An 8642-nucleotide genomic window follows, 5' to 3' on the forward strand; every position below is an offset into this window, starting at 1 on the left:
ATGGGACATCATGTAAGATAAGTAACAAGATAACGGATGAATACCTAAGGTGCAAAAATTCCATTAAGTTTAGGGAGATGTATTATTGACGCCCACTTTAGAATTATGCGCCCCTTTTAGGTTTATTTGACATCAAAAAGCGTTAAAGTCTGCCACAATTCACTTTAAAAGGGGGGCGCATAATCCTAAGGAGGGGTGAAAAATCATCTTCCTAAGTTTATAATTTAGATTTCGAAGCATACATGGGAGACTAGATGGTTTATTTAACCGGGTATGCATGGTTTGGATCCAGTGCTCTTTAGGGTCGTTCACCCTCTCAAGTCATTTTACGAGCTGATTGAATCCTTCCGATGGAGCGTCTCAGAAACCGGTATATGTGGATGATTAGTCATTGTGCATTGTGCACAAGGTAAGAGAAACAGCAGATCACATGTCCCTCCACTGTAGCACAGCTACGTAAGTGACTCTGTGTGGAGCAAAATTCTATGTAGATTTAGTATAGATTTAGTATTTCCATCTATAGAACTGATTATTCTCGCTGTGGAGGCAATGAGGTGAAATTGTATGTAAAGTGACTACGTTGGCTACTATTTTGGTGCTATGGGTAGAGAGGAATGCAAGGGGGCATAGTAAAGTCTCATCAGTTCTTATTAATCAAGATGATAGCATTGACAATTGCATGAGTAAGTGCCCTTCCTAGTTTCAGATTTATTTCGGTGAATGCACTCTAGCAGAGTGGAAAGAAGTATGTTCCGGTTGGAAGCAGGGGCAAATCGTAGTGCATCCTTGGGTGCCTCCTGTGGAGGGTTGCCTCGAGCTAAACTTTGATGGTTCTAGCTTGGAAAATTCTGAGCCGGCTGAAATAAGAGTACTTCTTCATGATCATGAGAGGCATACATGTTGGACGTTCTCGGGCCCTATTGGGATTGCTGATTCCAATGAGATAGAGATAAGAGCTATTTATCAAGTAATCAGGTTGTTAGATCATGACATACGCATGTGATAGCGGAAGGAGATTCACTGATGTAGACACCCAATTTTGTTAAGGTGGAATTAATGATATGTTGTCGCAAGGAAGAGTCTCGTGATAAGTCCCAGAGCCCTATTCCTTTTCTCTTAATCTCTCTCTAGGATATTGAAAAGGAAAAATACTCTTCGAAAACTATTTTATCCCAGAGATGCAATAAAAGCCCGTCTTTACATGGCATCTGCCTTTTACGGCACAGCCAAAAAGCCCGTTTTCACACGGCATTTTCAACCAAGAAGTTAACTTTGAGTCAAAACCATATGTTTTTACCCAAAAACACTTCGCGTTCCGAAAACAAGCGATATTAGACTCGTCGGAATCTCCTCAGAACGAGGAATCCAACGGATCTGATCGCCCGCAATTCGGAGTCTAAACGGAGGAGTTACGGCCCGCCAAAACTCCTCAAAAAATCCTAAAAAGACGAAAAATCATATTTTTCAAAATGTTGCCGACCTGACACTGACATCCATCTCTCAGGTAAAATTTCGCACTCTGCAAAATTGAACTTTTTCAATTTCGCAAAGTGCGGGAAATTTTGCCTCGAACACTATATAAGGAAGGGGGTAGAGTAAAATTCATAATTTAGATTTAGTGAAATCAGAATTTTGAATTCACTAAATTCAGAGATAATTTTCCTGTGAGAGTTTTCTGGTTTTCTAGTTTAGAATTAGGTTTTCCAATATAGAAATCATAGTTTTATGCTTTTCAAACCCCTCTTGAAAGAAGGTTCTGTCCAAAAAATCATAGTTTCTTTACTTTGGAAGAGAGAAAGTAGAGAAATTCAGCTCACACTCGGCGTCGGCACTCTGCCAAATTTTCGAAGACTCGGAGAGACATCCTCCAAATAGCTCAGTTATTCTATGAATTTGAACACGAAAATGTCATGAGGTGGGTGTCTAAAGATTTAATAAGGCTCTTGAAAGGATGGGTAAATTTAACAGTAGTTACAAGGTATTACGATTCTCGGATATAATGAAATAGTATTAAAAATGGAAATAAATAATCAGTACAATGACAAGAAACTAAGAAAGATTTAGTTCCACCCTTGGAATATAGGTTCTTCAGTTGAAGTGAACAATACCTGATTAAATGAATCAGAAAAGATGAGCGTTATTTGATCTTGCAAACAAAGTTTACAGGGAAACCATATTCGCAAGATAGATATATATATATATATATATATATATATATATCATTTTTTAATTTGAAATAACTGCAGATGATTTAGAAAATAAACATATGTTCTCTGCAAGTATATAATTGCAAGCGGGTTCTGAAAGTAATTTGGGTGGATTCTGTGGCTTTGGCAAATCTAGTTCAAGAAATATTGTGAATAAATTAAATGGATCTAGTAGGGTAGATTTACAAGTCTTGTTTTTGTTACTTTAAGATTTTATGCTATAAATGTAAAAAGATCAGCTCAAAGTTTCATAAAGGAAGAGGAGCAAAGGTATGTTTAGAGCTCCTTACAAGATCAATGAAAATATTCAAGTAAGAAATCTAATATATTTTCATGAGCATGCATCAATGAAGATTATGTAAAACGACTATAAATAAGAATGAATGAATATTTAATAGAAGAATTAAGTTTAGACCTCCCCCTTTTGCAAGCTTCCAAGTTGCAAATAAATTGGTAGAGTTGAGAGAATAGAAGGATGATGATGGTGCGTCTCGAAGGTCCTATTTAAAGACATTGAGATAATGCCCGAGCTGCTGCCCCCCCCCAGCATTAAAATGGCAAAACTGAAGAGAAAAAAATAAAAAAAATAAGAAGAAAATATAAGAAAGAAGAGAGCTTGTAGCTATGGGGTTTCTTGTGTGAGATTCATGCCTTGGGAGGAAGCCTATGTAAGTTTTTATAGAAGGGAAGGGGAAGCGAATAGCCGTTGTGATGAATCAATAAAAGGGATATTTGGGTTTGGGGTTTTTCTTTAGAAAACCACAAGATTGATTGGGGTTTTTCTTGTGAATGGGGAATGTAGGGTAGGCTTTGAGGTTTTTGACAAATTACCATTGACAAATTCGAAATCTGATGTCACATAAACATTAATTGGACTTCATATCATAATTTAAAAGTGCAAAAATTGGTAAATAAATCCAAAATTTTAGGGATTGATTCAATCGCCGCAATCCAAAAGGCGGCTTTGATACCAACTGTTAGACTTTATTTAATTCTAAATAATGCGAAACTTACCTTTGTCCATGGCGATTAGAATCAAAGATCACGAATCTTTTGCTGTAGCGAACTAAGAACACGAACACGATCTCCGATGCACTACGGACAAGAGAAGAGAGATCTTCTAATCTGTATAAGACCTTAGGGCTCGATCGATGGAATCGCAGGCACAGTTTTCCTCTCAGATTAGGGACCCTCTTTATGATGGAACTTTTGTTATACGTATGTTTGTTGTTCCAATCACAACACGTCCATCAAATGCAACACGCACACACACACACATATACATACACACACACACACACACACACACACACACACACACATATATATATATATATATATAATCTAATACAATAAGCTGGGATGAAAAGAAGAGAGTTTTTTCCATTTTTTTGAAAATCACATGAGAATTACACGTCACATTTTTTGACTTTTTTGAACAAATGCACCCATTCAACTCATATAATTTCAATGCTACCCCCCCTTTATGCTTTTAACAAAGGCACCCATTACGTGGTCCGTACAGTTCTAGTCTACTACAATAAGCTGGGATGAAAAGAAGAGGATTTTTTAATTTTTTTGAAAATTATATGAGAATTACACATCACTTTTTTTGACTTTTTTTTAACAAATAGACCCATTCAACTCACATATTTTCAATCCTACCCCCTCCTTTATGCTTTTAACAAAGGCACCCATTAAAGCCATATAATTTCAATCTTACCCCCCTCCTTTATGGTTTTTTAATAAAAAATATATAGGGTGATCTTAACCATCCGATTTAAGAGGAATTATGGAAACATCTATAGATTGGAGGGCTAGGATCAGCCTATGGAAATGATTTTTGGGGCACAACCTATTTATGTTGTGTTCCATCACATGGACGGTTTAGATCAATCTATGATGTGGTCCGTACAGTTCTTTGTCGGCCCGTGCATCGCACGGGTTTTTTACTAGTCTAATACAATAAGCTGGGATGAAAAGAAGAGAGTTTTTTCTATTTTTTTGAAAATTACATGAGAATTACACGTCACATTTTTTGACTTTTTTGAACAAATGCACCCATTCAACTCATATAATTTCAATCCTACCCCCTCCTTTATGCTTTTAACAAAGGCACCCATTAAATCATATAATTTCAATCCTACCCACTCCTTTATGCTTTTAACAAAGGCACCCATTAAAGCCTATAATTTCAATCTTACCCCCCCTCATTTATGGTTTTTTAATAAAAAATCTATAGGGTGATCTTAACCATCCGATTTAAGAGGAATATAGATTGGAGGGCTAGGATCAGCCTATGGAAATGATTTTTGGGGCACAACCTATTTATGTTGTGTTCCATCACATGGAGGGTTTGGATCAACCTATGACGTACTCCGTACAGTTCTTTGTCGGCCCGTGCATCGCACGGGTTTTTTACTAGTATATATATATAATGGAATGTGAGACTCTGGGGTTGTGCCACGTGGCACCCCCTCTGCATTCCGATTTTCTACATGGCAAGTAATTTCGAAAATTTTCTACCGTTATTTCTACTGTCGTTTCCCATCATTTATTTTCCTGATTTTCTCCATAAATTACTTAATAAAATCTCAATAAATCCCGTGTCCTTTCGATTTTCCTCCCCACTCTCTCTCTCTCTCTCTACACGATAATGTTTTGGTATTCTACACTTACAAAAAAGGAATCCTACACCTAAACGTTTGTCCTCATTTACTATTACTAAATCTACGTGTAATTGGAAATCTACAGCTTAATGTTTGGTATTCCACACCTTTAAAAAAGGAATTCTACTGGTATTCTACACCTATAAAAAAGGAATTTTACACCATACTAAAATCTCAAAGCATCCTAAAATTTCTCCCTCTCAATGGTGTTTCTACCCCTCTATCCCACTCTCTCTCCCCAACAAAAACGCAACGTGATGCACCACGTGGCACCCCTTCTATACCCAGTTTCCTTTCCTCACAGGATTCATGATTAGGGAAAAAAAAATAGAAAAGTAGCTGATTTTTCACTGATTTTTTTTGCCTAAATACTCTACCGATTTTCCAATAAAATCTCCTTGTATCCCTCCTCCTGAAATCATTCGCAATTGCCCCCTTAAATTTCTCTTAAGTCGATGAATCTATGCAAAAGTCCATATATTTGCCTCCCATGAAAATAGGAAAATTTCCCTCATTCAATAAGCTACAGTTTTTTTTTTTCTTTTTCTTTGCCAAAGTCCATATATTTGACCCTCAAAAAATAGGAATTTGTTGGTAAATGGATAGGTTATGGATTTCATTACCTACATTATAGCTACCTAGATAAATGCTCTCTCTCTCTCTCTCTCTCTCCCCTCGTAGACACTTCACAAATTTATTTATTTTTACCAGAAGTTTAGTTTGCGTCTCTCTCCAAAAAAATTTTAAATGTACCGTACGCTCACTTCATAGGATGATCTAAAAATTGTTCATTTCTTAGGCCACATGTAAAATTGAGGTGCAACCTGTTTATGTCGTTGCCCAACAATTGAATGATTCAGATCATCCTATGAAGTGGGCCCATGGTACTTTTTGAAAAATATTTGACTACACGCACACAACATATATAATAGTGGCCCCACGCATCATAGCATGAGGTCTAATTAATGGACACAACTACATCAAAATATGAGGTGTAAATTGTAGGCTCCACCTTATGCAGGGATTCGGGAGGTGGTGGGCCCCTACATATCAAAAAATGGTTGGCCCCAAGATTCCATAACAACCATTCTTTGCCTGCAAATTGCTGGCTCTGCCCCTTCCTAGCGTGCATCTCCCTTTCTCCCCGCTTTTTTCCCTTCTGTTATATATCTCTTTCCCGATCTTCCTTCTCTTATTTAGTGGGTGTATCTCACTAACGTTAATTCACATGCTATTAACCCCACCTAACTACACCCCTGTTCTCTGCCTGCAAATTGCTGGCTCTGCCCCTGCCTAGCGTGCATCTCCCTCTCTCCCCTTCTGTTATATATCTCTTTCTCGATCTTCCTTCTCTTATTTAGTGGATGTATCTCACTAACGTTAATTCACATGCTATTAACCCCACCTAACTGCACCCTTGTTTTTTTAAGGGAGATGATATTTTCACTCCCCCTGTATTACGCATGCCCTCCCTTAACCTTATAACCTGATTTGGCATGAACAGTAGGCAACTTTAACGCTTTTTGACGTCAAATCACATAATAAGGGGGCCGCATGCGTAGTGTTGGGGGAGTGAAAATATCATCGCCCTAGATACATTCTTTTCATATTTTTCCTTTCAGTTACGCCCATTTATTTGCTTCATTTTCGAGGTTAAGCTTCATAGCCATCTGAGAGTTGTAAGGCTCTATTTGTTTTGTATTTTGAGAATCAGTTTTGAGTCATTCTGAAAGTCACAGCCATCATGAACCAGAGTGACCCATCAGGATTAGACTACTGAAGTCATTTTCTATAATCCCATACTCTCCCATATAGTGTCCAATAAATTTCCCTATTTTCCTTCTATCCTTATTTCCATATTTATATCCTTATTTATTTTTTACCTTTTTAATCATGTATCATTACCATTCATATAATTTTTTAATTGTTTTAATGTATACTTTTTTTTTGTTTAGAACAGTTTTAGCGCAACCATTTACAAAATAAATAATATTTTTTCGTCGCTCTATGCATCGCACGGGTCTACAACTAGTATATATAGATTTTGAATCACAAGAGTTTGTGTCCTTCCATACCTCTAACACTGCGTATTTTAGAGATTTAAAACACTGTGATTTATCCCTAAGACTCTCTTTGTAAAAAGATCTTATGTGAACATAAGAAAACCAACATTTTCTCTTGAAGTGGGTCCCACCAATGTGGGCCACACTAAAAAACGCTAACAGGTATGACATGATTTGCAAAATCCCCCCAAACGTGATCCCTCTATTTGACAAGTGAGAATCTATAAGACTCTTTTTCAAATAAAGCAAAGTAGAAGACTTGTTTTGCAAAATCTTCAAAATAATAAAATCATAAAAAATTAGGGAAATGATATCAGTACAACCATGATATTTTCACTAACACATCTTGTCTTTTAGTACTTAAAGATCTGTCAAAAGGTAATTACAGTTCCCAAAAAGTCATTATAAAAGACAAGATGGTGTGCAATTATTAAAACATGGTTGTCCTGATATCATTTCCCCAAAATTACAGGAACAACTTTCACCAATTCAAATAATGATTCTTCTATGCGCAGCACTTTTGTTAAGCTACTTCCCTAATTGGAAAAATGAATAAGACAAAATCTACTGAAAAGTGAGCCTATGTGGCCGCTATCTCATGAAACAGCCGGGAAATACTATCCATGACAGTCCCTAGCAAATCCTCCCAATTAATATTCTTCTGAACTTATTAATCATGTGAAGGGACCCGATCAACCACGCCTAATGGGTCCCAATAAATGAAGTAGATGGGCGTTCAGGAATCACCCTTTTCCCTTATTCCCACACTAATAAAAACACCGACCTCAATTCGTCCTTTATAGGCAACCCTTACAAAAAAAAGAAGCCCTAAACCCTAATTCTTGCCCTAATACCATCTTGCATCTCTGAAACCCTAGAAAATTCCCATATAGAGAAAGAATCGATGTCTTACGACGATGTGGAGATCGAAGACATGGAATGGAACGAAGAGATGGAGGCTTTCACGTACCCTTGCCCTTGTGGAGATCTCTTTCAGATCACAAAAGCTGAGCTCAGATTAGGAGAAGAGATCGCTCGGTGCCCTAGCTGTTCCCTCTATATCACCGTTATCTACAATCTCGAAGATTTCATCGATCGGAATTCCAACAAGAAACTCGAGCCCTCCAGTCAACAGCCCCTCGCTGTTGCCTAAGTAATCAATTAACGACCCATCTTAACAGATTTTCTTCCTTTTTTTTTTTTTTTTCTTCTGGGTATTGATATTGGGACTACCATGTTTTAATAATTGCACGAACTCAGCTTGTCTTTTACTTATTAATTGGCTTCTAGGGCTGTGTGGGAACTGTAATAAGCTTTGGCAGTTGTTTAAATAAGAAAAGACAAGGTGTGTTCGTGCAATTATCAGAACATGGTAGTGCCAATATCAGCAGCCTTTTTCTGGGGTGTGATTGTTATGCAGGATTTTTTAAGTGTTAATGATATTGGATATTTGCTTGTGGGCAACGTCTTGATCTTAAATCTAGGATTTTCTTATATTTCTGTTGTTTTTGTGATTATTCATCTTTTGGGTAATTGAGATTGAGTTGTTAATTGATAATTTTGATGTTGAGGAATGATCCAACTAAAGCCTACTATACACTTGGACAATTGATAAAACTCCATATGCTTATTTTATTTTTTTTCTGGGCTGTTGGCACTACCATGTTTTAATAATTGCACGAACTCAGCTTGTCTTTTACTTA

General features: G+C 37.0%; 1 pseudogene; it reads left to right on the forward strand.

Moving 5' to 3' along the window:
• Nucleotides 1-7716: 7716 nt before the first annotated feature.
• LOC143887446 (diphthamide biosynthesis protein 3 pseudogene) lies at nt 7717-8403 on the forward strand (annotated as a pseudogene).
• Nucleotides 8404-8642: the final 239 nt, after the last annotated feature.

This window comes from Tasmannia lanceolata, unplaced genomic scaffold (genome assembly GCF_043159265.1).
Source record: "Tasmannia lanceolata isolate RefF3 unplaced genomic scaffold, GAP_Taslan_0.1 ptg000012l, whole genome shotgun sequence".
NCBI lineage: Eukaryota > Viridiplantae > Streptophyta > Magnoliopsida > Canellales > Winteraceae > Tasmannia > Tasmannia lanceolata.